This window comes from Bubalus bubalis, chromosome 3 (assembly GCF_019923935.1).
Source record: "Bubalus bubalis isolate 160015118507 breed Murrah chromosome 3, NDDB_SH_1, whole genome shotgun sequence".
Taxonomy (NCBI): Eukaryota; Metazoa; Chordata; class Mammalia; order Artiodactyla; family Bovidae; genus Bubalus; species Bubalus bubalis.
In genome coordinates this window covers 114,844,158-114,871,813 of record NC_059159.1, presented here as the reverse complement: position 1 = coordinate 114,871,813, position 27,656 = coordinate 114,844,158, and the positions used below count along the sequence as shown (strand labels likewise).

The 27,656-nt window shown below is 41.1% G+C and overlaps 1 protein-coding gene and 1 long non-coding RNA gene across 8 annotated transcripts in view; one reads left to right on the top strand and one right to left on the bottom strand.

Moving 5' to 3' along the window:
- The window catches only part of PRUNE2 (prune homolog 2 with BCH domain), a 292,193-nt gene that overhangs the window by 140,068 nt on the left and 124,469 nt on the right, over positions 1-27,656 (top strand). The gene's annotated exons all lie outside the window — the stretch shown is intronic.
- On the bottom strand, positions 12,033-13,290 carry LOC123332851. Its single transcript, XR_006549953.1, has 3 exons — positions 13,152-13,290; positions 12,549-12,824; positions 12,033-12,091 (listed from the first exon to the last, which is right to left on the bottom strand). It is a non-coding gene; the product is annotated as an uncharacterized LOC123332851 (long non-coding RNA).

The following is a 27,656-nucleotide window of genomic DNA, read 5'->3' as shown; positions in this document are numbered from 1 at the left end:
TGATGACTGCAGCCATGAAATTAAAAGACACTTTCTCGTTGAAAGAAAAGCTATGACCAACCTAGACAGCATATTAAAAAAGCAGAAACATTACTTTGCCAAAAAAGGTCCATCTAGTCAAAGCTATGGTTTTTCCAGTAGTCATGTGTGGATATGAGAGTTGGACTACAAAGAAAGCTGAGTGTCGAAGAATTGATGTTTTTGAACTGTGGTGTTAGAGAAGACTCTTGAGCGTACCTTGGACTGCAAGGAGATCAAACCAGTCAATCCTAAGGGAAACCAGTCCTGAATATTCTTTGGAAGGACTAATGCTGAAGCTGAAACTCTGATACTTTGACCACCTGATGTGAAGAATTGACTCACTGGAAAAGACCCTGATACTGGGAAAGATTGAAGGCAGGAGGAGAAGGGGATGACAGAGGATGAGATGGTTGGATGGCATCACCGACTCGATGGACATGAGTTTGAGTAAACTCCGGGAGTTGGTGATGGACAGGGAGGCATGGCGTGCTGCAGTCCAAGGGGTCACAAAGAGTCGGATACAACTGAATGACTGAACTGAACTGAAGTATGTCTGAGGGCTTCCTAGGTGTCGCTAGTGGTAAAGAACCCACCTGCCAGTGTAGGAGACTTAAGAGACACAGGTTCAATCCCTGGGTTGGGAAGATCCCCTGGAGCAGGGCACAACACCGCACTCCAGTATTCTTGCCTGGAGAACCCCATGGACAGAGAAGCCTTGTGGGCTACAGTCCATAGGGTCACAAGGAGTCAGACACGACTGAGATGACTTAGCACGCATGCAAGTATGTCTGAGACACCATCCTAGATAGTGGGGAATGTAGCCAAGAATAAGACAGATGAGACCATGATTTCATGGAGCTTACTTCTACTTGGAGTAGGGGGTGAAGCAGCTGTGATATTGGTGATGGTGGAGAAGATGATAAATAATAAATAAGGGAAATAAGATAACTTCAAATACTGATAATTGAGTGTGTGTATATGTGGGGGAGGGGCATGAACAGATAGTGACAGTGGTAAGATGGTGAAGGATAATACTTAGATTGATTTAGAGAAGAAGTCCTCACAGAAGAAGTGATATCTGAACTCCCTGTAGAACAAGAAGAAGCCCAAAAGAAGAAAGGCTAGGAATAGCACATTTTAGGCTGAAATGGGGCAAATGCAAAGATGCAAAAGCAGGAACAAGATTGATGTATTCAAGAACAAGAAGGCCAGTGTGACTGGCCATCAGATAGTGAGGGGAAGTGGTACAAAATGAAATGAGAGAGGTGTGTAGGACCCAAATCATGTGAATGAAAGCAAGATTCCCCAAAGAAATGGATGGGAAGATGCATTATCTGTGAACATGATCCCATTGTCTAAGAAGTTTCATTTGGCAGAGAGAAATAGAATGTTAACTGGTTCAGATGCAGAACCTAGTAACACATATTTTATTTTCAGTAAAGGAGAATTAAGCATCCTTAAAGACAAAAAGGGAAGAATCCACAAGCAAAGAGAGAATTGACTCCTTTTCCTTCAGTGACCATTAGTAATATATTCTCCCCCCAAAGCACACAGCCACCCACTAAATGCTGGCATTAATCTCATACAGATAGGCTTTGCCTGGAGAGTGAACATATGGCATCCCCTGCAACTTTCAACTCTGCTTAGAGCTCATTTGTAAAATCTAAGAATGAAACTGTACTTACATGGGTGTGTTTATTCTGACATTTAAAACTCCTAAAGAATAGACACTGGGAAAAAAAAAAAACAGAAAAGAATAGACACTGGGTCAAGGATTCTAAAGCTAGATGTTAGAAACCATCTAGTCTAACTTCTCTGTTTTATAGGTGAAGGAGGAGACTGAGGCACAAAAGGATATTGGTTAAACCATGTTCAGAAAGCTAGACATTGATGGTGGAGACCTGATTCTGTCTCCTAATTCCTGATACAAATGTCTTCTCACTAGATAAGGCTGTGCCTTCAACATTAAAGTCTGAAAGTCCAAGGATGGATAGATGGATGGATCCATGCATGGGTTATTCATTTATCTATACAAGAAAGATTGAGCAACCACCCAATCAAGCAGTGTGCTAATGGCTAGAATTGCAAGTATAAGAGCTGTTTATAGTGCCTTTCTCTACTTCATGCCCTTTCTTTCCTCAGTCTATTCTAGGCAGGTTTATAATCCTGCCATTCCATTAGGATTTCTCTGATCAAGGTTATTTAAAACCTCTGTTGTCAAATTTAAGAGTAATTTACCTGTTCATATCTTTCTTGGTATCTCAGCAGCATTCAAACCAATTGATTGCTTCCTGCTTCATGACAACAATTTTGTTTTGGCTTATAAGACATAATTTTGTTCCGCCTTCTTCCTCCCATCTTCTAGAAGTTCCTTTTCTATTTCTTTTGCTGACTTCTACTCTTCAGCTTAACTATTAAATGTTGGAGTTCCCAGCTTGATTCCAGCTCATCTTCTTTTCTGCAGCTCCATGCTCACTCTAGGTGATTGTATGTCAGTGATCCCTAAATGAACATCTGCTGCTCACCTCAAAACTTGCATCTCTCACTGGCCTGTTTGGCACCTCCATTTAAATGTCTGATAGGTAATTCACATTTAACATGTCCTAAACAGAACTTTTGACTTTTTCTTTAACTCTGCTTTGCACCATTCTCGTCCCTTTTTCTCATTAAATTCATTTTTAGCAAGTGTTTTCTATGTACCAGATTCTATTCTAGATATTGGGTATAAAGTCACGAACGAAACAGACAAAACCCCCTGTGGTCCAGTAGTTTATGTGCCAGTGGAGGGAGAATGATCTCAAGGAAGCCAAGCCGATGATGACTTGTTTATCCAAAAACAGTCGTCGTCACAGTCGCCACCTCTCGCCTTGGCCTTTGCAATAACGTAACTGGTCTCCCTGCTCCTACCATTTTGCTGTCCAATCTCTATAAAATTACCAGAGTCATTGTATGAAGCTCAAATAAAAACAAAAATTTTAAGTTGGACTCCCCCTCACCAGCTTTAAACCTCTAGTAGCTTCCCATTGCTCTTTAACTGGACGATAATTGCTTTATAATATTGTGTTGATTTCTTCCATACAACAACATAAATCAGCCAAAACTATATATATATATATATAATACATATATTAAATATATATATGAAATATATATGGGAATATGTGAATATATATATATATATATATATATATGAATGAAATCCTTGGTAGCTCAAATGATAAAGAATCTACCTGCAGTGCAGTAGACCCAGGTTTGATCCCTGGGTCAGGAAGATCCTCTGGTGAAGGGAATGGCTTCTCACTCCAGTAGAGTAACACTTTCATTTTTCATATATATAGCCTCCCTCTTGAGCCTCTTTTCCCCTTGACCTATAACTCTTAGAATAAATTCCAAATTCATTCCCATGACCCACAAATCTCTGCATTATCTAGTCCTTCCTGACACTCAGATGCATTCCCCATGGCCCTTGGCTACAGCTATGTCAACTTCCCCTCTGTTTTCTAATCCACTGAGTTGATCCTAGGGCCTTTGCATGTGCTGAAATATTCTGGAATACTCTGACCTCTGAATTTGAAGAAGCTGGCCATTTCTTATCGTTCAAAGATGTCAGCTCAAATATAACCTTATCAATTCCCAGCTTTCTCAATTTAAACCTGCCTTTCCACTTCATCATGCTCTCTCATCACAGTATGTTGTATTCTACTTGGCACTTAATTACCATTAGAATTGACTTATTTATTTACCTATTATCTGACTTCATGTACTAAAATGCACCCCCATGAGAGCAGTGATGTGGTCTGTCTTGTTGGCTACCTTATTACCAGTACCTCGAACAATACCTGACCCACAGAAGTTGTTCATAAATATTTGTTCTGTATATAATATACATAATATACACAATATTCTAGTGAATAAATGACTATATTAATGAATGAGGACGTTGCCTAACATGTAATCTTACAAATTTAACAAAGTTGAGATCTACTGGTCAACTCTAGAGTGACCCTAGTAAAGCCTTGTTTGGACAGGAATTCCTGTCTTTAGTAGCATCTCCCAAATGGTGCAATATGCTGTAAGTGCATAGCCCATGGCAACAAACTGGTATTTCCTTTCTTCTGTTCCTTGACTCTTGGACACATCTCACTACTTAAGTACAAATGAAGTCTTCCTCTTGCCCACACTGTCCCATCCCCTGGTCTTGCCCCATCTTTCCAGTTACTACTCTCTTTTTCCATTCCAAGCCTCCCAGTTCATCCCTTCCTGTCTATCTGCTCTTCTCTGGTGTTCATCCATGTGGCTTTTAATCTCTCACTCCTCAGAGAGAGGAGGGGAGCTGGATAGATAAGACCCAAATACTCTACTGGGGATGGGGCATATGAAACCTCACCCATTATTTTTGTCTCATCACTGTCCATTGGAGGAACTGGGCAAGTGAACTGTCAACTTCTGGTTGATGTGCTGAGTTATGATTGTGTTTCCTCCGGGGGAGTAGAGAAGAGCCACATCTAACTCATCCTTGGGGTGAGCACTTCCAGAAGAACAGCTAACTTGTAAGCTAGAGCTCACTTAGTGTACTACGGCTTCCTACGTAACTTACAAACACCTACTGTGTACTCAGCCTATACTGCAACAGGCACTACTCTAAGCCCTTTTCAGGTAACTTGTTTAAAACCTCATGTAACTCTGTGAGATCAGTTCTCATTATCCCATCTAATGGATGAGGAAACTAAAATTTACTTGCTCAAGATCTCATAACCAGTAAGTAACATAACTGGACTTCAAACCCAGATAGCCTTAACTCCAATGCCTGGATGCTTTATCATTGCACTATAATACCACCCCTGCCAGAAGACTTCAGTCTTCTTATCACTGGAGATAAACTTTGAAAGAAGAGTAGTTGTCAGGTGGCGTAGAAAGGGAATCATGGTATACCAGGTGGAGGGAACACAGGTATGCGATGTCAAGAGTTGTTTCAGGGCTTCTCTGGTGGCTCAGTGGCAAAGAATCCACCTGCTAGTGCAGGAGACATGAGTTTGATCCCTGATCCAGGAAGATCCCACATGCTGCTGAGCAGCTAAGCCCATGCACCACAACTACTGAACCTGTGCTCTAGATTTCTGGAGCATAACTACTGAGCCCATGTGTGTGACTGCTGAAGCCCACATACTCTAGAGCCTGTGCTCTGCAACAAGAGAAGCCACTGCAATGAGAAGGGCTGCACGCTGCAACCAGAGAGCAGCCCTGGCTCACCACATCTAGAGAAAAGGCTATGAAGCAAAGAAGACACTGCACAGCCAAAAATAAATACATAAATAAATTTTTTTTTTTTTTTAAAAAGAAGTGTTTCAGAGGTGACAAGCATTCACTGGGGCTGGAGCAGAGATGCAGTGGGGAATGATGGAATCTGCTTTTATCAGTTTAAAAAAAATTGCAAATCAGAAAGTATATGCCCAATATCTCCTGCTCTCACTTGAAGATTGCCCTGTCTGAGATTTATCTTGAATGTAACTAAAAGCACCTTATGTTGCTTGTCTGGAGCAAACTAAGTTGCTGGCACCCAAGTGTATCCATTTAGACTCCTCACATGTCAACAGTCAAGTTCATGGAGAAGGGCCTTGCTCTGCAGCTCAGTCTGATTCTGTCTTCAGCTGCTATGTACCCACACATGAGAATCAGGAGTAAAGGATGTGTAATCGGTCATTCTGCACAGCGTACATTTTGAAAACATAAAGGAAATGGGGTAAACTTGGAGACTTTGGAAAGGGATGGGCAGAGGATGGGATTAAAATTATAACAAATATCTCACAACCTCTCTCTGATTTTGTTAAGAGATAAAACGAACATTTATGAAACCTGTGGGCTGATGCAGAACAACTGGGAAAACTGGAAAAAGTGAATTTTAAAGGTGGGTTTTCTCCAGAAAGCTCAAGCCAAGCAGACAACGTCTTTGCACAGTCAATCTCTCTCTCTGTATGTTTCTCCACCCAACACTCTTACCGCCTTTATTAACAGGTTATCCAGAGATGGCTTTGGATGACTTTGTCCTATATGAACCCGCACTATAATGTGTTTGGAAACACATTAAATCCTTGCAGAACTCAGATGCAACACTTTTTATGGATGACCTGAACATAGCACAGTGAATTACAACACCAGTATGGCAACCTCCAATTTGGCTAAAAGATCCTTGTTCCAATAGTCCTTTTTGCTTAAAGTTATCAACCTTAAAATAAAAATGATCAAGGGATTTGTTCCAGACCTTCCAGGTCTGTTGATGTATAGTTTGGAAATATTTTGAAGCAATGCAAGTTCTATGACAGTATTTTGAAAAATATGATAGACCTGATTGTTTGACACAGGTGGTCCCCAACTTACCATGGTTCAACTTCCAACTTTTCAACTTTATGAGTGTGAAAGCAATAGACATTCAGTAGACATCATACTTCGAATTTTGATATTTTCTCAGGCTCTGATACTCTCTAGTGATAGTGAGCAGTGGCAGCAAGCCAAACCTCCCAGACAGCCATGAGATCTTGAGAGTAAAAACTGATACACTAATAACCATTCTGCTCCGCCCAAAAGTTCTGTTTTTCTTTTACTGTCCAGTATTCAATAAATTGCATGAGATAGCACCTTATTGTAAATAGGCTATGGGTGAGATGATTTTGCCCAACTATAGGCAAGTGTTCTAAGCACATTTAAGGTAGGCCAGGCTAAGCTATGAAATTCAGTAGGTTAGGTATACTGAAAGCATTTTCACCTTATGATATTTTCAGTGCATGATGGGATTATCAGGATGTTGAGGAAGATCTGTAACATTATTTGAATCATAATTTATGAGTCATTTAAAAATTGCACGTATAACCAATACAGTAGCTCATGCTCAGTCACTAAGTCATGTCCAGCTCTTTGTCTTGTAGCCCACCAGGATTCTCTGTCCATGGGATTTCCCAGGCAAGAATACTGGACTGGGTTGCCATTTCTTCTCCAACAATAGCCATAAATTTCATGTAATGCTATAAATAATGTATTCTGAAAGCTAGATAGGGTAAATGAACTAACACATTGCTATTTGGAGCTTATGGTTTCTTTTTTTTTTTTTTACTTTGATCAATGATCTTAAGTTAAAAAAAAATTAAAGACATATTTTTAAATTATTTAGTGAAAATTGTGTATTTTCATCAGTCTTTTAATGACTTGTTTTCCAGTGGAAATTCAGAGCCATCTAGTGACCAAAAATAAAATGTCTAAAATAAACATAACCAAAAAATATATAAATAAATCCTCCCAAGAGGGAGAAAATCAGTTACTTAACCCTGGTCTTTGAGGCCCAAAGATAAAATTATATCCAGCTCATGCCTATAAAATCAGAGTTCCCAAATTCAATAGAATAAATCTTTGGTTCCTTTGGGGCCCAAAGACTACAAACAAAGACTTGGAACATGTCTTACTAATTTTTGCAGTGTTTGAATGCAAATATCACCTTATCAAATGAGATCTGTGTGACCTACACAAATAAAAGTTACTCTTCCTCACAGACTCTTTTGTTTTAAAGAGATTAAAAAGTGTAATTTATTGTTTTATTTAATTCAAATAATTTATTGTTGGCTGCGCTGGTTTTCATTGCTGCATGAGGGCTTCCTCTAGCTGGCACGTGGAGGCAGCTCTCTAGTTGTGGCGCACGGGTTTCCCATTGTGGTGGCTTCTCTTGTTGTGGAGCATGGGTCCTAGGGCTCATGGCCTCAGTAGCTGTGGCATGTGGAATCTTCCCAGACCAGGGGTCGAGCCTATGTCCCCTGCGTTGGCAAGCGGATTCCTAACCACTGGACCACAGGGAAGCCCTCCTCATATATTCTTATCCCTTTTCTTGATGGTGTGTTCTACTCTTGAGCAGTTTATGTATTTTCTTTCTGGAGAAAAGAGAAGCTGTGGGCGTCTTTCAGGAGGTGAAGCTGATGGTGGAAGGAGTGAGGAAGTGTGGGGTGGTGCTCAGCTCAGTTCCCAACTGAGGATTCTACTTATAGTCATTTTGACCAGAAGGATTTGGGCAGTTCTGTTCATTCAGTGAACCTCTGTTGAATCTTGTTAAGTATAGGTTTCTTGCTAGGCACAGATGCGGTAAATCTATGATGTGCTTGGGGAGCCAGCATGTTCAGCTTGGCTGGCGGAGAGCAAGTCTGAAAAGACACAATAGGAGGTGAGGGTGGCGAGGTAAAACATAGCCATGATGTAGAACACTGGGACACTTACGTTTTACTTTTGGAGGACTTTGACTAACTTCATGGTAATATTTAAGAAGATTAATGGGATTGCCGCATGCTGGGTAAAGAAATGACGGGAAGAGCAGTTAGGTTGTTCTGATAGTTTGGGACAGAAATCATAAGCATACAACCTAGAATTATTACAGTCAGAAACAGTGGTCAGAGAAAAGATGAATCTTTGGTACTGATATGGGGGAAGAATGGGTGGTACTGTAAAGGGTCAATGCAAAATTTCTGTCCTAGATGATAAGGAAAAGAAAGATAATACTAGTGATAGAAATAAAGACCCCCAGGGAAGTAGCTGATGTGTCACAGGGAGAGTATGAGTTTGGTTCATTCATTCAGAAAAATGTTCCGTGTACCTGCTATGTGGACGCTGTGGCTGCTGTGAAAATAGGCTCCAATAGCCAGTGACCCAGGGAAGAGCAAGTTAGTTCCCCTTCTACACCTGGGGGTCAGATATGATGCAACCGATCAGCTCTTTCCCAGGTGCATCATTTTATTATAACTAATTTATTTAAAATCCAAACAACTCTGAGAGGTAGCTATTAATATGTGAATTATATCAAGGAGACAACGGAAAGTCAAAGAGATGTAACAATGAATTCACAGTCACACAAGAACGCTGTGACGGAGGTGACTTTGGATGCACTGTTTCCAGGACACCTCCCTAAATTGTCTCCAGCAAGACCCAGACAAAGAGGTGAGCAAGGCCTCTAGGGTTGAGAACGCTGCCTGCACCGCTGTCAGTGGCCTCTAGCCAAAGGGCTTGTTTCTTTTGATCTGGAGTCTGTGTCTCCAGCCTTACTTTGCACTGCAGCAAGGTCTTGTCCCATTTTGCCACCTTCTGATCTGCCACCTTCTGCTCTTCTCCTTCCTGAGCCCTCTGAGCCCTCCCAGGCTTCACTGCCTGATCTGGATCCCTGGTCAGGGGTGGTCATGGCACAGAGAAGGGTCAGAGACTTGACTTTGAGTTCTTAGCCATTTGCTGTTTTTTGTTTGTTTGTTTTCTGGACTAGTCACAGAAACTCTTTTGAGCCTCAGTCTTCTCTTCTGTAAAGTGGGAGAAATGCTACCTGCCTATCAGGATGGAAGGGGTTAAATGAGATAACATAGATATAAGCACTTTTGTGGATTATAAGTTTGCCAACAAAGGTCCGTCTAGTCAAGGCTATGGTTTTTCCAGTGGTTATGTATGGATGTGAGAGTTGGACTGTGAAGAAAGCTGAGCACTGAAGAATTGATGCTTTTGAACTGTGGTGTTGGAGAAGATTCTTGAGAGTCCTTTGGACTGCAAGGAGATCCAACCAGTCCATCCTAAGGGAGATCAGTCCTGGGTGTTCATTGGAAGGATTGATGCTGAAGCTGAAACTCCAATACTTTGGCCACCTCATGCGAAGTGTTGACTCATTGGAAAAGACTCTGATGCTGGGAGGGATTGGGGGCAGGAGGAGAAGGGGACAGCAGAGGATGAGATGTCTGGATGGCATCACAGACTCAATGGACATGAGTTTGAGTGAACTCCGGGAGTTGGTGATGGACAGGGAGGCATGGCATGCTGCGATTCATGGGGTCGAAAGAGTCGGACATGACTGAGCGACTGAACTGAACTGAACTGATGACATGTAAGATGCCTGCATCCTTTTTGATACCCCAACTCAACAGGGCCATCATTTCCTCTCCTTGTTATGCCTTCTTGATTCTTTGTCAACTTTCAGCACTAACCCAGAAGACCCATCAGAGCCTGCCAGACTGAGATTTATGCATGCAGATGCCTCTGAATCCGAATCACTAGTGGCTAGACAGGACTGAGGGTTCAATCCTACTTCTCAGTTTCAATAATCCAATGTTTAAGTAAGTTCTATATGGTTTGCCCTGAAAACCTTAGTACAGTTTTACACATTAATAGTATCAGATGTATAAAAACTATAAACTAAAAAAGAACTTCTTTTGGAAGTGTAATTATTTTTCCTTTTTTAACATTTATCTAGTTTTATAAGTTTTGAGTAATTTTTTATTATTGGAGATTAATTGCTTTACAAATGCTGTGGTAGTTTCTGCTGTGCAATAAAGTGAATCAGCTATATGTGTATATATATATCCCTTCTCTCTTGAGCCTCGAGAGTTTTGAGTAATTTTGAAACTTCATATTTTCTTTTAAAATCTCCTGATTGAAGATAACAAATGTTCACTGGAAACAGAAAATTATAGCTGAAAATTATTTTTTTCCAAATTTACAAAACTGAGTAAGTAGAAAAAGAATAAAAGTAAGTTTTCAAATCGTGTTTTATGTACTTTTTAAACCATGTATACTTCTGAAGTCATTAAAGCTTAAAACAGCACTAAGACTTTTGGGCTAGTTTTATAAACTACTGCTATTTTTCTCGGATTTTCTCAGAGTGTGGTCCGTGAATGACAGGCACCAGAATCTTGTGGAGTGCCTGTTAAAATGTGAATTCCTGGCTCCTGCCTCAAATCTCTGGGGTAGGGGCCAGGAATCCACATTTTAAACGCATTCCTTGGGTGATTCCTCATGAACTCATGAACTAATATTTATTTTCAGTGCTATAATCTCTTAACCATTCCACAAAAAACAAAGCTTTGGGTTTCATTGATATATTCTTCCTCACCCTGATTATTATCACAATTATTAATACCCATCAGGCCTTTCACTTTGGGCATGATTTATGGGCATTTTCTAATACTAGTCATCTCCAATAGAAAAACTCAAAATAGCTTATGGATCCTTTTGTTTCAAAAATCTCAGCCTTGTAAAGTAAATCAGACACAGAGGAAGAAATATCCTATGCCATCCCTTATATGTGGAATCTAGAAAGAAATGATACAAATGAACTTACAAAACAGAAAGAGTCCCACAGACTTAGAAAACACACTTACTGTTGCTGGGGAGAGGGATAGTTAGGGAGTTTGGGAAGGTCTTGTCAGTTCAGTTCAGTTCAGTTCAGTCGCTCAGTCGTGTCCGACTCTTTGTGACCCCATGAATCACAGCATGCCAGGCCTCCCTGTCCATCACCAACTCCCGGAGTTCACTCAGACTCATGTCTATCAAGTCAGTGATGCCATCCAGCCATCTCATCCTCTGTCGTCCCCTTCTCCTCCCACCCCCAATCCCTCCCAGCATCAGAGTCTTTTCTAGGTCAACTCTTCACATGAGGTGGCCAAAGTACTGGAGTCTCAGCTTTAGCATCATTCCTTCCAAAGAAATCCCAGGGCTGATCTCCTTCGGAATGGACTGGTTGGATCTCCTTGCAGTCCAAGGGACTCTCAAGAGTCTTCTCCAACACCACAGTTCAAAAGCATCAATTCTTCAGTGCTCAGCTTTCTTCACAGTTCAACTCTCACATCCATACATAACCACTGGAAAAACCATAGCCTTGACTAGACAGACCTTTGTTGGCAAAGTAATGTCTCTGCTTTTGAATATGCTATCTAGGTTGGTCATAACTTTCCTTCCAAGGGGTAAGCGTCTTTTAATTTCATGGCTACAGTCACCATCTGCAGTGATTTTGGAGCCCCCAAAATAAAGTCTGACACTGTTTCCACTGTTTCCCCATCTATTTCCCATGAAGTGATGGGACCGGATGCCATGATCTTCGTTTTCTGAATGTTGAGCTTTAAGCCAACTTTTTCACTCTCCTCTTTCACCTTCATCAAGAGGCTTTTGAGTTCCTCTTCACTTTCTGCCATAAGGGTGGTGTCATCTGCATATCTGAGGTTATTGATATTTCTCCCGGCAATCTTGATTCCAGCCTGTGCTTCTTCCAGCCCAGCGTTTCTCATGATGTCCTCTGCATAGAAGTTAAATAAGCAGGGTGACAATATACAGCCTTGACGTACTCCTTTTCCTATTTGGAACCAGTCTGTTGTTCCATGTACAGTTCTCACGGTTGCTTCCTGACCTGCATACAAATTTCTCAAGAGGCAGGTCAGGTGGTATGGGAAGGTCTTGTACACACTGCTATATCCAAAATGGATAACCAACAAGGACCTACTGTGCAGGACATGGAACTCTACTCAGTGTTATGTCGCAGCCTAGATGGGAGGGGGTTTTGTGGGAGAATGGCTACATGTATATGTATGTATATGAGTCCCTTCACTCTTCACCTGAAACTACCACAACATTGTTAATCAGCTCTACCCCAATAAAAAATAAAAGGTTTAAAGTCTAAAAAAAAAAAGACTCAGACTTAATCCTTCTCTAGAGCCATTACTACTCTACATAAAAGACAGTTTTTGACAACTCACATCACTCAGAATGTATCCAAGCAATCAGTGGAAGCTTCTCTTTGATTTGGCCGGTTGACAGTGTTTATTCTGGCAGTAGTTAGTATATCTAAATATTAACTAATTAATCTAGCTTGTAATATTCGCTGCTGGTTTCGTTGAATGAGGTGGGAGTAGGTCAAAGCTTCAGACCATTCGCTGTCTCCAAATGCAAACAAAGTAGCATTTGTTTGTAGGTGGAACCAAATGATTATAAATGAACAAGCCGGCCGTCTCCTGGGATTGGACAAAAAGGTCCTGTAAATGGAGAATTGTATCAACAAACAGCTGTTGGGAAAATACTATTATGCTGTAATAGCTGCTATTAAAATCCATTAGCAATCTTGATGGCCTGTTTGAATTTGATGCATCATTTGCTCTGAATAGCATTTTTTTCCTAAAGTTTTCTAGTAGAATTTATGCAGATTGATAGGCGAGTGCAGTGACATTCTGGGAGATTAATACCGATTATATACTTTGCCTGCACTGGCTAATCCAGCCCTGAGAATGCTGCAAGTACTACAGTTTAATTATCACTGGGGGGAAAATACACAGCATCCAAAAACGTCCCCAGGGTCTACTCACACTTAGTGTGAAGCATCCGATTTGTTTCTATGACAAACGTTATACCAATAAGCAGGTCCCCTGTTTCCCACTCTTAACAACCCGGCTTTTCCTCATTCCAGACTCTAGAGAGTTCTCCGGGGAGGACGCAGTGCTCTTGGCACACATGCCTGGCCGAAAACATTATATATCTAATGAGATTTTAAAAAGCACATGTGTTGGCAAACAGAAGGCAGCTGTTGGAAGGTGGAGGGCGCGTCTCAAGGTTGGGATGAAACGCAAGGCGTCGGAGCTGCCGGGAAGAGTAGGGAAGTAGCGCCACCTGGCTGGTGAGCGAATCAAAAAGCTTCCAGGAGTTGGATTAATCCAGAGAGGAGAGGGGTCAGGCCCTGGTCTGTGCCAAATTCCCGGTTCCCCTGCGTCCCATGGGATCAAGGATATAGTTCGCGCAGATTAGAAGAGACACCAGGGTAAATGTCCTATCCATGTTGGGAGAATTAAATCACAACATAATTTTGTATCTGAAAAAGTACTTCTTTCTGACAAATGAATCAATTTGCAAGATCTCTCATCAACTGGAGGATTTTCAGGTTTTCACCCTAAAGGTTCTGTAAAGACCTGCCTTTTAATAAGACTCTGGGTGTTTGAATGCATTTTCAAGTTGAAAAAGCAAGATTGGAGAGGACAGAGCAGTTATCTGGATTACCTTTTCTTCAGTGAAGGTACAAAATCTTAGGTAGGTCCCGTGTAACTTTTTCTTTAAGCAAACTCTCATATGACTGTCACTTACATTATATTTATCAATATTCTGTGTGAGGATAGAAAACCATTGATTTAAAATACAGATTTACTTGAAATTCTGTATGATCAATGTTGTAAGTACTTTTAATTAGATCTTATGCACATCTTGAATCAGTTCCTTCCCCAAATTTTGGACTCTGGGACTTCAAGTTTTAGAATCTAATATTTAATAGGTTGAGAATTTTAGTTGGTTTAATGAATGAAAAATTTTAAATGGCCATTTTAGAAGTTCATCCTTTCTGTTCCTAAAAACTGAGTTCTCTTTTTAAAAAATCCCCTTTACCCTATGGTCCAATAATATCTGCTCAGGTTATAAGTGAAACAGCAAGCTGGCAGTTGTGGAATGGGGCTGGAGAAAGTAGGAGTTCTTTGTTTTTAAATTACATTTTATATTTAGACTACTATTTAGAGGTACTTTGTTGATTATTCTGGCCTAAGGAATATTGAGTGTTAAGAAATGGTCCCAACAACTTGAAGCACCAGCTAGTCCTGGAATTTCATATGTTAGGTTGAAAGGCCACAGGGAGGTAGGAGGGCAAGGAATCTCTCTAAATCATTAACTTTGTGTTGTCAGCTGTTTGATACTTCATATTATTGCACTTTAAATATTTTTGTGACAGGTATTTTTTATTGAACACTTATAGTCAGCTCTGCTGTTATGCTGGTTCTGGAAATGTGGATTTATTCCAGTACAACTAATATATTAGGGAACAGCTTCAGCATAATGCAAATTTCATTTTTAATTGTGCATGATTTTGTCCTTGAGAAATACCAGGTGAATGCAGAAAATACCACCTAACTGAATGGAGCCCAGTAGGAAGATACAAAATACATGTGCATCACACACAGACATCCCTCAAATGTGGACCAGCTCCTTCAGTTCACAGCATGTGTTATAACCCACACCCATCCTTGTCTAGAGTTAGAACTTTCAGTCTGATTTCAGATAACCCTCCTTCAAGCACTTCACAGTAACCCCCCAAGTTATAACTCTTCCCAGTGCCTGTTTTGGAAAGCAAACTGTAAGTCTTCTCAAAGTGTTGTATTTATTACAGTATTTGTTAGTCACTTACCATGTACAAAACTGCTACTATTTTTACTGGACTCCTTTCTTTTTATTAATGTGTCACTAACGAAGTCTTTGTGGATTGTGCCCCGTCCTTGTGTTTCCAATAACCTCTGGAGTTTTTAATGTGCAGTTTCGCACAGGAATTTTTTAGCTGGCTTGTGCCACATTCTAGCAGAACTAACTGTACTGTATGACTAATGCTTCATATATATTAATATATTTATTCCTAGCTGTGACTCAATGAAGTAATTACTTTTTTAAATCCTCATTTTACTGATGAGGAAACTGAGGATGAAGTTCAGTAAACTGTTCAAAGTCAGTTACTGACATTTAAAGTTCGGTTTCAACCCACAATGGGCTTCCCTGGTGGCTCTGGTAAAGAATTGGTCTGCAGTGCAAGAGACTCAGGTTCGATACCTGGGTTGGGAAGATCCCCTGGAGAAGGGAATGGCAACCCGCTCCAGTATTCCTGCCTGGAGAATTCCATGGACAGAGGAGCCTGGCAGGCTACAGTCTATGGGGTTGCAAACAGTTGGACACAACTGAGTAAGTCTCACTTTGAAACCACAGTGGGTATTTTCTATTGGCACACGTTGTTGCTGTTTAGTTGCTAAGCTGTGTCTGACTCTTTGTGATCCTGTGGACTATAGCCTGCCAGGCTCCTCTGTTCATGGTATTTCCAGGCAAGGATACTGGAGTGGGTTGCCAGCATATCCTGGTCATAAGACAGATGAAGTCACTGTTGAGCATCAATCTGTGGCTGAACTCTGTTTGGAATATTATTCTGAAATCTCCAATTCTGTCTGTTCCTCATTGCTCAGAGTCCTGCCCTTTGCTATCTCTTCTTCCCATTGTAAATGTCAGCCCTGCTTGGCCACTGGGTGAATTCCCTACCTCCTTTACATCCCAACTCAAATGCCAGCTTCAGCAGGGATCCTTCCCTGACTTCTCCAGGCAAGCTTGTAGATTCCTTCCCCTCAGTTCCCAACCAGGCTTCCCAGGTGGCGCTAGTGGTAAAGAACCTGCCAGCCAGCGCAGGAGTCATAAGAGACGCAAGTTTGATCCCTGGGTCTGGAAGAGTCCCTGGAGGAGGGCACGGCAACCCACTCCAGTATTCTTGTCTGGAGAATCCCATGGACAGAGGAGCCTGGTGGGGCTACGGTCCATAGAGCCGCAAAGAGTCAGACACAACTGAGATGACTTAGCACATACACGTGCAGTTCCCAATTAATGCTCTTTGTTCATACCTCCATGGAACAACTTAGAATCTACTATTCTCAGTTGCAGTGGGATTGCAAACTCCTTTAAGGTAGGAAACTTAACACATTTTTTGTATCTCCAGAGTCAGGCACTTGATATTCCCTTCTCGAACCATCTATCCATCCATCCACTTCTTTATTCATTCATCCATCCAATCATTTATTCACTCACTCACTCACTCACTTATTTATTTGTTCAGTAAATATTTATTGAACATACACCATGGGCCAGACAGTGCTTTCGCTATCAAGGACACAATATGAACATGATAAAATCTCTGCTGTCATGGACCTAACATTCTGTCAGAGGAAAGGGAGATGAACAATAAAGCAAGCAAGTAAATATAGAGTATGATTTCGGGTCTTGAAAAATGCCTTGAAGGATAAGAAATCAGTGTCAGGGAATATAGCAGACCTTCACTACATATCTGTTTAATAAGTAGTTGAATGAATAAAAAATATTTAACAAGGTAGAAAAGAGTGAAAAGGAAAGCTGTCTTTAACAAAATTTTAAGAACCAAAGTGATGGATTTATGAAATGTCCTATATACTTGATCAAGTGGAAAGCAAGTGCATAAATTGCCAGAATACCTCTGCAAGCATCTGAAGAAAGAAAATCGGAGGAGTTTGGCATCTAAAATCCAGCAAGAAGTTGAGTTAATGATAGAACTACTTGAAGGTACTTTTATAAAAAATGATGTTCATGCTTACCCATATAAAAAAGTGATTTAGTAGGAGATTCGTTAGGCTATGGTAGAATGTTTTCTGTGGAACTGGTGAGTTTGGGATGTCCTGGAACATTTAAAAAAAATTTTACTTATTTATTTATTTTTGGCTGTGTTGGGTCTTCATTGCTGCATGCGGGCTTTCTCTAGTTGCGATGAATGGAGACTGCTCTAGCGGTGGTGTGTGGGCTTCTCATTGCTCCCTGGCTTCTCTTGTGGGACACAGGCTCTAGGTGCACAGGCTTTAGCATTGTGCCACTGGGGCTCTGGAGTGGGGGCTTAGTCGTTGTGGTGCACAGGCTCAGTTGTCCCAGCATGTGTAATCTTCTCAGACCAGGGATTGAACCTGTGTCCCCTGTATTGGCAGGCAGATTCCTAACCACTGGACCATCAGGGAAGTCTGTCCTGAAACATTTTAATTCATGAGAAAGAGAGTAAATGCAGAGATGGGCAGTGCTAACATGTCATAGATTGGCTGGCAAAAATACTTGTTGGAAACGATTCCAGACTGTTGAGTCATGAGACCTGAGGTCTGATCTTTTGCCTCCTGACAGCCATGTGACCTTTTACAAGTTTACAATCTGAAACATGACAGATTTTGACCAGATCCTTCAACATCACCCCACGGAGAACCAGAAGGTTTTTCCTGCGTTGTATTACTGAAATACACATGGGCTGATCCCAAATGGTTCGGTTCAATTTGAGGACAAATTGGCATCATTTAGGCAACTTTAAAATTATAGTATTAATACTTTGGAGTCAGAATGCCTGACTCCTAATCCTTTTAGAATGTGTGGTCTTGGCAAATTTATTTAATTCTTCTGTGCCTCAGTGTTCCATCTCTGTAAATTGGAAATGATATTAATATCTATATTTACCTATCCAAAAGGATTATCTTGAATAATAAATAAATGAATCTATGTAATATGCTCAGAGCAGTGCCTGCCATGTTGTAAACACTCAACTACTCATTGTTATTATCAATATCCAATTAGGGAGAGTCAAAATAGATAGGAAAAAAGCTTAAGGAGACAATTTTGCCTCCATATAAGGAAAAAAATGTTCTAATGAACCTATTCAGAAATGAAGTGAACCATCTCAGGTGGTCATGACTTTTCCTATCTGTAGAAATGTTCTATCCCAGATTTTATAACCACTTGGCTGAATGAGGTATAAGAAATTCAATATTTAATACTTGGGTGGGTGATTGAACTAAACAACCTTTACAGCCCATCTCAAACCAGCATTCAATCTTATTCTCACTTTAATTTTAAAATTATATGATTTTATGAAGAACGTAACTAATCTGTCTCTCTTGAGAAGAAATTTCGAAGGATAACCCTTTGAAGGATGTCTTGGGTTGTCTTGAGATCTGGATGTGGTAGTTCTCCACATTTAAATCGAGTTGTAGAAAAGTTTACTGCTTTGAAAGTCATCACTAGTTTTGTATAGCATATGATCTGGATATTCCCTATTTCCCTTCTATCACAATAACTAGTCAAATCTATTTAGGTATTCACATTGGCTTGAAGTTGGATGGATTAGTGAGACTTTCTAGTAATATTTTCTATAAGAATTTTTTTCCAAACTTGATCATTTCAACAAACCGAACAAACATTCTGCCACATTCCATTATGGATTTGTCTGCTCTGCTTCCCAAGAAGATACATATTTAGAGTTTTTGTCCTTCCACTGGCAAGGGCAGAAAGGGATCTGAGATATAGAGAACAGTCATTTAATGATCTGATTGTGACAAAGGATTTCTTATTCTTTAAAAGTGAAGTATAAAATGGAAAGTGGTTTTGTTCATAGCAACTATCCAAAGTGAAAACCTTAATGGAACCTGGAAGAAACGCTAACTTAAGTGTGTTTTTCATTGCAGGACTTTTTCTGACTCTAAATCTCTCAATTTAAGTAACTTCATTGATGAGTATCAGTGTTATTGAACTTAGGTTTTGTGTGTGTGTGTGTGTGTGTGTGTGTGTGTGTGTGTACCCTAGGGAATTGCTGCCATCTGTCAGTGAAGAATATCTAGCATTCTTGCAATGAACAGCTGTTTGTATCCATCCAGACTGCTTAGCAGAGTGTATGAGAAGAGGCAATTTATGAGGCAAAGGCAAGTTCAACTTCTTTTGCATTATGTGTATGTTAACGGTTCAGATTTAGGTGGGCTCATGTGTGGAGCCAAAGAGCTTGGCAAATTGATATAGCAGGGACCTTCTGTTGAACATTAATCATTTCTTTTCTTAAACTTTATACTTGTCTCCTAGTACAGCTCAGTAAATAACAATGCATTTCTATGCCTTTTGCATTTTGCAGCAGAGACCCAATATCAGTCCACATTCCCACCAACTATCCTTTGGTTATACGTTAGCAACTTCCAAATTCTGACTTTAGACATGGCCTTCAATTCATTTGTAGAGAGGTAAACATCTCTCGAGAGATATCATATAGCTCTCTTGGTTTTCATACAAGTACCTCAAACTCACAAGGCATATGTGAACTTGTTCCTTAGTTTCTAATCCCAATGTTACTACCTTCATTCAAGGCCTCATCGTGTTTCACCCAGAATATAGCGACCAAGACAGCAATGAGCCCATGGGCGCCTTTGTGCAAATTAGGGCAAGATCCTTTTCTTCAATTGACAGTGTCCAACTCCCCAAAAATGGCTTTGTGAGTGGATCAGGGCCTGGATGGTGGAGGTTATTTCAGCCCCACTCTCCCCTCTTGTTGGATACTTGAGCTCAGAGCACAGCCTACAAGTGGCAGCCCTGCCAGTGAGACTCTTACAGGCCCCCTCTCTTTTAATTGGCTTTCTTATCTTGAATACAAATCATCTACAGTCTGCCCTTCACGATAAAATGTAAACCTAACCATAGCCTGCTCCCTTCTTACAATGTTCATGGCTCTCCAGACATTCTGACTCAAGTGGAACTGCCCTGCGTGGGAGATAAAGACTTTGAGCTTCTGATCCTTGTACCAACCTGCACTCCTTCAAATAATATCAAGATTTCTTTTCATTATCTTAGGAGAAGGAGGCCTTCCTAGGGATGGGAAATGTCTGAACTTTGGCCAGAATTCCTAGTAGAACAAAAGTGGAGAGAACCAAGGGAGAGGAGTGGAAATGAAGGAATAAAAGAGCTATTTTCAAAAAGAAGAAATTCCCCAAAGGGATCTGTCGCCATCCTGAAGCAGTATTGCTTCAGAAATTCCTTCAGGGGCTCATTTCTTAAGGGGACCAGGTGATTTTCATCCTTTGAGTTGTCTTTCCACATCCAGGAAGCAATTGCTGAACAGAAGTCCAGGTAGTGAAGCAGAGGGCAGAACTTTGGGGTCCAGTAGAGCTGGGTGTGAACTGAGGCTCCTCCTCTGACTACCTGTGTGACATTAGGCAAGTCGCTGCCCCTCTGAGCCTCAGTCTCCTTACCACCAAAACGGGTAAGGTAATAGGATTATTGTGGAAGATAAATGAAAATGAGATGATGTGTCTAAAGACTCTAGTACAATTTCTGGCACATAGAAGAATCAGTAAATGTCTACTTTTACATTAGTTGTGTGTGTATTCAGTCACTCAATCATGTCTGACTCTTTGCAACCTTATGGACTATAGTCTACCAGGCTCCTCTGTCCATGGAATTTTCCAGGCAAGAATACTGGAGTGGGTTGCCATTTCCTCCTCCAGAGGATCTTCCCGACCCAGGGATCGAACCTGTGTCTCCTGTGTCTCCTGCATTGGCAGGCGGATTCGTTATCACTGAGCAAAAGACAGAAAACCCACTTGACTCTAGTTAACCACCCCCTCACCAAAGCAGGAAGAAAAAAAAAAAGGAAAGGTTTCACTGGCTCATATTACTAAGCCAAGGACTCTCCACCTCTTAGCTTTACTTCCCTCTGCGTCTCTCTTTTTCTGTCCTTCATAGGACATGGGCTGTCTGAAGTTTCACTGTCAGAGACCACAAGCTTCTCTAAGCTTGGAAGGACATTGACTGATGCTATAGGGACACACCCCCTTCCCGTTACCTGTCCCCAAGGGTACTGAGAGTCAGGTACTATGATTAGTCCCACCTGGACCAGCTGCCCATCCCTCTGGCCAAAGAAAAGGATCTGTTAACAGGAGAGTAAAGTGCTGGTTGGACAAAAGCAATGGGCAGCTACTACTGGTTTTCTTTCTCCTTTGCTGGAAGGTAAAAATCAGGACCCATTGAAGCAATAGCTGCGTGATCTTAGTAAGACAAGACCGTTGTTTTCTTGTCCTCTGTATACCCCCTGCTTGATCAGTCTCTGCGTCACCTACCCCCTCCTCACCTGAATGACCTTCTCACAGCGCCTAATCAGTAAAATGACTCCATACTTGCTCCAGGCCCCAGCTAATGGTTGTTCTAATCTTTAGATCAAAATGTCTCCACTGTGATAGCTTATCAAAGGGGCCTGTGAGGGGTGTGTGTCTCTCTGCTGGTTTCCTTGGTAACCGATGAGCCAACCTGATGTCAATTCCCCATATAACTGGTCACTTCCCTCCCCCTACCCAAGCAAAGGCTGCTGCTGTGGCATTCTGGCTGCTGGCCGCTGTCTGCAGTGGGGGTGCCGCCCCAGGACCTGGCTTCAGACGTGTAAGCGCCCCCATCCATGACACATGGATGTCTCTGTAGCTGACTCTGGGCCCTTTCCTCAGTCTTGAGGCTGGGCAGGTACAGGGCTTGCAGAACTCTGGGATGCAACCCCACAGGCAACTTGGTGCTGAGAGTGCCTTTGACCTGAGGCATCCTGCTGGAGCAGCAGTCCCCACCTTTTGGACACCAGGGACCAGTTTTGTGGAAAACTGTTTTTCCTTGGACTGGTGGCGGGGGCGGCAGGGGGCAGCGGGGGGTAGGGGACGTCTGTTCAGGCAGTAATGGGAGCACTGGAGAGCAGTAGATGAAGCTTTTCTTGCTTGCTCTTGGCTTACCTCTTGTTGTGCGGCCCGGTCCTAATGGGACAGACGGATAGTGATCTTTTGCCCAGAGGTCGGGGACCCCTGTGCTAAAGAACGGCTACTTCTGGGTAAAGCCTACCCAGCTGTGAGGAGCCAAGTAAAGATGCTCATCAAGGCATGAAATGGTTGACAGTGTCCTTTGATCTGGTCCCTGAAACTAGATCCAAGGTATGGAACCCTGGCAGATAGGTGAGGCACAGCCATGGTGAATGAAGGTGAGAGCTACAGTTTACATGGGCTAGGACTCAGGAGTCAGGGCTTCTTTTTCGAGGATTAAACTAAGACATTCATGGTGGGGTTAGAAGAGGAAGAGAGATTGTCTACCATGGGAGGAACATTGCACAAGCTTGGAAGGCAGTGCTGGGGTATGCCTTTGTAAAGCAGATGAGCAAGTTCAGCAAGTTCATGTTGTCCCACACCCGGATGTTTAGAGTCGGGTGGGTGTGGAGGCTGCCTAGGTTTAAGGCTGAGAATGCGAGAGGGGTGGAGAGGCATGGACATGAGGTGGGAGCAGACAGCTCCACCCTTGGGGTCAACAAAACCTTGGTCTGTGTGGTCCTCCAAATCTCTGCACACCTTGTCAACGAGCGCCTCACCGGGGAGGTATCTCCCTACTAAAGGAAGTCTTCTGTGATCCACCCTTTATCCTAGAAGGAATTTCCCCTAATCACTCATCTAGTGCTTTAACTTCAACCCCCTTTATTGCTTTGACCTTGGAATGTTTGGTTAGCCTAATTTAAATCTTATAAGGATAGTTGTCAACTGAATAGAGAGTTAAAATAGCACAGACTCAACTTGGCGTAGGAGATGCATCTGCAGAGTATTTTCTTGTTTGGGTAGATAATGACTTGCATTTTGTTCAGAAAGAACTGACTGTTTAACAAATGAGTTGCTGAAGGCGCCTCAGTTAACTCTCATAACCACAAGTGCTTATTAGTGCACTTGGACCAACTTGAGCATTTTACCCCAACTCTCTACAGTCTAAACCAAAGACAAGCTCATGGTTCTTTTTATTAGTCTCTCATTTTCTTTCTTTGTATTTTGAAAATTCCAGAGATATACATGTTTGTTTTATTAAGAAAATGATGTAAGATACATAAGGAAACATGTAAATTATCCTGCACCCCCACACCTTCTATTGCCTTTCGCCAAGGTAATTAATCTTAACAAATTCTGTTTACACAATTGCATACTGATGAATATACATATATGTGGGATTATGGGATATGTAATTATGTTAACAATAAGATCATAGTATATTTATTATTCTGGAATTTTCTTTTTTCTCTTCATAGTATGTCAAGTAAAGATCTATACCTAACTCAGTCTTTTAATATTAAGTGATCTTTCTTTCTGTGGTTGAATGGGACATGACTGTCCTTTTAAGGAAGAGAGACTATACCCACAGAGGGACGAACTGTTTCCAACTTTTTGCTGCCACAAAACAATGCTACATTAACTATCCTTGTACATATATCCTTATATCATATTTCTTTTATTAAATAGAATAGTTTTGCAAAACTATTGATTCTTAAGTTATTTTTAATATTAATAATGTCAAGATATTTTCTAAAATTTTGTTGTAATCCAAGTTCTTTCCAGTTATATTTGAGAGAACTGTTTTCCTGTACCCTGAACACCTCTGGCCTTTTTCTCCCTTTAAAATGTGAGACATCTTGATAGAAAAAATGGTATCACATGTGTGTTTAATTTGCTTTCTCCTTTGTTACTTGTGAGATTGGGCTTTTTTTCCCACATGTTTGTTGACCATTTATTTTTCTTCAATTGTAAGTTTATTGCTTTTGTTTTCAGTTGAGTGGTCTACCATTTTAAAAAATTATTATTGGTATTTTGGAAGGTTCTGTGTGTCAGGGATTAATAGTTGTTTTGTCATTAGTGCTACAGATAATTTTTCCAGTCTGTTATTTGTCTTTTATTTTGTGATGTGTTAAAACACTTTTAATTTTTTTTTAATTTTATAAAGGAAAAGAGTCTGCTTTGTTTCATGGTCTTTGAGTTGTTCGGTGTTCTTAAAAAGCTCTCCCATATATACTGCTACTATAAGTAGTATCCTTGATTTTCTTCAAATAGTTTACTTTTTAACTTTTTATATTTACATCTTTAATCTAGAAAGAATTTGTTTAGCATTCTTTCTTCAGATGTGTACCATTTACATTGACATCATTGATAAATCAAAATACTCATTTCCCAATGAGTTTGAAACACCAGCTTTGTTATATAATAGGCTTCCTGGACTTTTTATTCTCGCTCATGAATCTACAGCTGATGTTTCAGTCAGTTCAGTCGCTCAGTTGTGTCCAGCTCTTTGCGACCCCATGAATCGCAGCACGCCAGGCCTCCCTGTCCATCACCAACTCCTGGAGTTCACTCAGACTCACGTCCATCGAGTCAGTGATGCCATCCAGCCATCTCATCCTCTGTCGTCCCCTTCTCCTCCTGCCCCCAATCCCTCCCAGCATCAGAGTCTTTTCCAATGAGTCAACTCTTCACATGAGGTGGCCAAAGTATTGGAGTTTCAGCTTTAGCATCATTCCTTCCAATGAACACCCAGGACTGATCTCCTTTAGAATGGACTGATTGCATCTCCTTGCAGTCCAAGGGACTCTCATGGGTCTTCTCCAACACCACAGTTCAAAAGCATCAATTTGTCGGCACTCAGCTTTCTTCACAGTCCAACTCTCACATCCATACATGACTACTGGAAAACCCATAGCCTTGACTAGACGGACCTTTGTTGGCAAAGTAATGTCTCTGCTTTTGAATATGCTATCTAGGTTGGTCATAACTTTCCTTCCAAGGAGTAAGCGTCTTTTAATTTCATGGCTGCAATCACAATCTGCAGTGATTTTGGAGCCCCCCAAAATGAAGTCTGACACTGTTTCCACTGTTTCCCCATCTATTTCCCATGAAGTGATGGGACCAGATGCCATGATCTTCGTTTTCTGAATGTTGAGCTTTAAGCCAACTTTTTCACTCTCCTCTTTCACCTTCATCAAGAGGCTTTTTAGTTCCTCTTCACTTTCTGCCATAAGGGAAGAGAATGCACTGGTCATAAGGGAAGAGAACGCACTGGTCATAGCAAACACCCTGTTCCATCAACATAAGAGAAGACTACACATGGCCGTCACCAGATGGTCAACACCGAAATCAGATTGATTATATTCTTTGCAGCCAAAGATGGAGAAGCTCTATACAGTCAGCAAAAACAAGACCGGGAGCTGACTGTGGCTCAGATCATGAACTCCTTATTGCCAAATTCAGACTTAAATTGAAGAAAGTAGGGAAAACCACTAGACCATTCAGGTATGACCGAAATCAAGTTCCTTATGATTATACAGTGGAAGTGAGAAATAGATTTAAGGGCCTAGATCTGATAGATAGAGTGCCTGATGAGCTATGGAATGAGGTTCGTGACATTGTACAGGAGACAGAGATCAAGACCATCCCCATGGAAAAGAAATGCAAAAAAGCAAAATGGCTGTCTGGGGAGGCCTTACAAATAGCTGTGAAAAGAAGAGAAGCAAAAAGCAAAGGAGAAAAGGAAAGATATACCCATTTGAATGCAGAGTTCTAAAGAACAGCAAGGAGAGATAAGAAAGCCTTCCTCAGCGATCAATGCAAAGAAATAGAGGAAAACAATAGAATGGGAAAGACTAGAGATCTCTTCAAGAAAATTAGAGATTCCAAGCGAACATTTCATGCAAAGATGGGCTCAGTAAAGGACAGAAATTGTATGGACCTAACAGAAGCAGAAGATATTAAGAAGAGGTGGCAAAAATACACAGAAGAACTGTACAAAAAAGATCTTCATGACCAAGATAATCATGATAGTGTGATCACTCACCTAGAGCCAGACATCCTGGAATGTGTAGTCAAGTGGGCTTTAGAAAACATCAGTATGAACAAAGCTAGTGGAGGTGATGGAATTCCAGTTGAGCTATTTCAAATCCTGAAAGATGATGCTGTGAAAGTGCTGCACTCAATATGCCAGCAAGTTTGGAAAACTCAGCAGTGGCCACAGGACTGGAAAAGGTCAGTTTTCATTCCAATCCCAAAGAAAGGCAATGCCAAAGAATGCTCAAACTACCATACAATTGCACTCATCTCACACACTAATAAAGTAATGCTCAAAATTCTCCAAGCCAGGCTTCAGCAATACATGAACCGTGAACTTCCAGATGTTCAAGCTGGTTTTAGAAAAGGCAGAGGAACCAGAGCTCAAATTGCCAACATCCACTGGATCATGGAAAAAAGCAAGAGAGTTCCAGAGAAACATCTGCTTTATTGATTATGCCAAAGCCTTTGACTGTGCGGATCACAATAAACTGGAAAATTCTTCAAGAGATGGGAATACCAGACCACCTGACCTGCCTCTTGAGAAACCTGTATGCAGGTCAGGAAGCAACAGTTAGAACTGGGCATGGAACAACAGACTGGTTCCAAACAGGAAAAGGAGTACGTCAAGGCTGTATATTGTCACCCTGCTTATTTAACTTCTATGCAGAGTACATCATGAGAAACGCTGGGCTGGAAGAAGCACAAACTGGAATCAAGATTGCTGGGAGAAATATCAATAACCTCAGTTGATGTTTAGTTGGCATCTATTCCTTGACAGTCTTTTTGTGATTATACCAAACATATCTTTAGGATCATGAGAGATCACAACTTAATTTTGTAGTGTAGGGAGAAATTACATAAAAAAAGCTTCCCTGGTAGCTCAGATGGTAAAGCGTCTGCCTACAATGCGAGAGACCTGGGTTCCATCCCTGGGTCCGGAAGATCTGCTGAATAAGGAAATGGCAACCCACTCCAGTACTCTTTCCTGGAAAATCCCATGGACCGAGGAGGCTGGTAGGCTACAGTCCATGGGGTTGCAGAGTCAGACACGACTGAGTGACTTCACTTCACATAAAGAAAAAGTCTTCTGATATTTGACAACTAACACTGTTAGTGTGTTTGATCTAAGAACTCAACTGATGGAGAAATAAATACTACCTACAGCTACGATGCATCTATAGACCATATTTTTTTTATTAACCAGCAAATGTATTATACTTAAGGGAAATTTTTGGTTCATATGCATAAATAAGTTACTTTAAAATTTTTTATGGGCATAACCTGAGCCATTAAGGCTTGGCTAGAAATTCTCTTTGAAATCTTTATTTGGCCCCAACTCTAGGAAAGAATTCATCTGGTATGGAGTTCAAACCTTATTCCTTTAGATAAATGCAAGAAAAGTCAAAATAAATGAGATGTGATTACTTTTTATTTTTTTATAATTCATTGTTTAGCTTTGGTTATGATGGGTCCTCGTTGCTGTGTGGGCTTTCTCTAGTTGCTGCAAGCAGGGCTACTCTTCCTTGTGATGAATGGGCTTCTCCTTGCGGTGGCTTCTCTTGTTGCAGAATACAGGTTCTAGGCACACGGGCTTAGTTGCTCTGCAACGTGTGGAATCCTCCTGGACCAGGGATCAAACTCGTGTCCCCTGCATTGGTAGTTGGATTCTTAACCCACTGTACCACCAGGGAAGTCCCTAGAAATTATTTTTTAATTAAAAATGTTTTCTAACTTCTGGAAACATAAAGACTTGAGTCAGACAACAGATAACCTAACTAGAGGAAATTTGGCTATCTACCTTGATCACTGAGAAATTTCTACTTAAATATAAAAATTTTAATT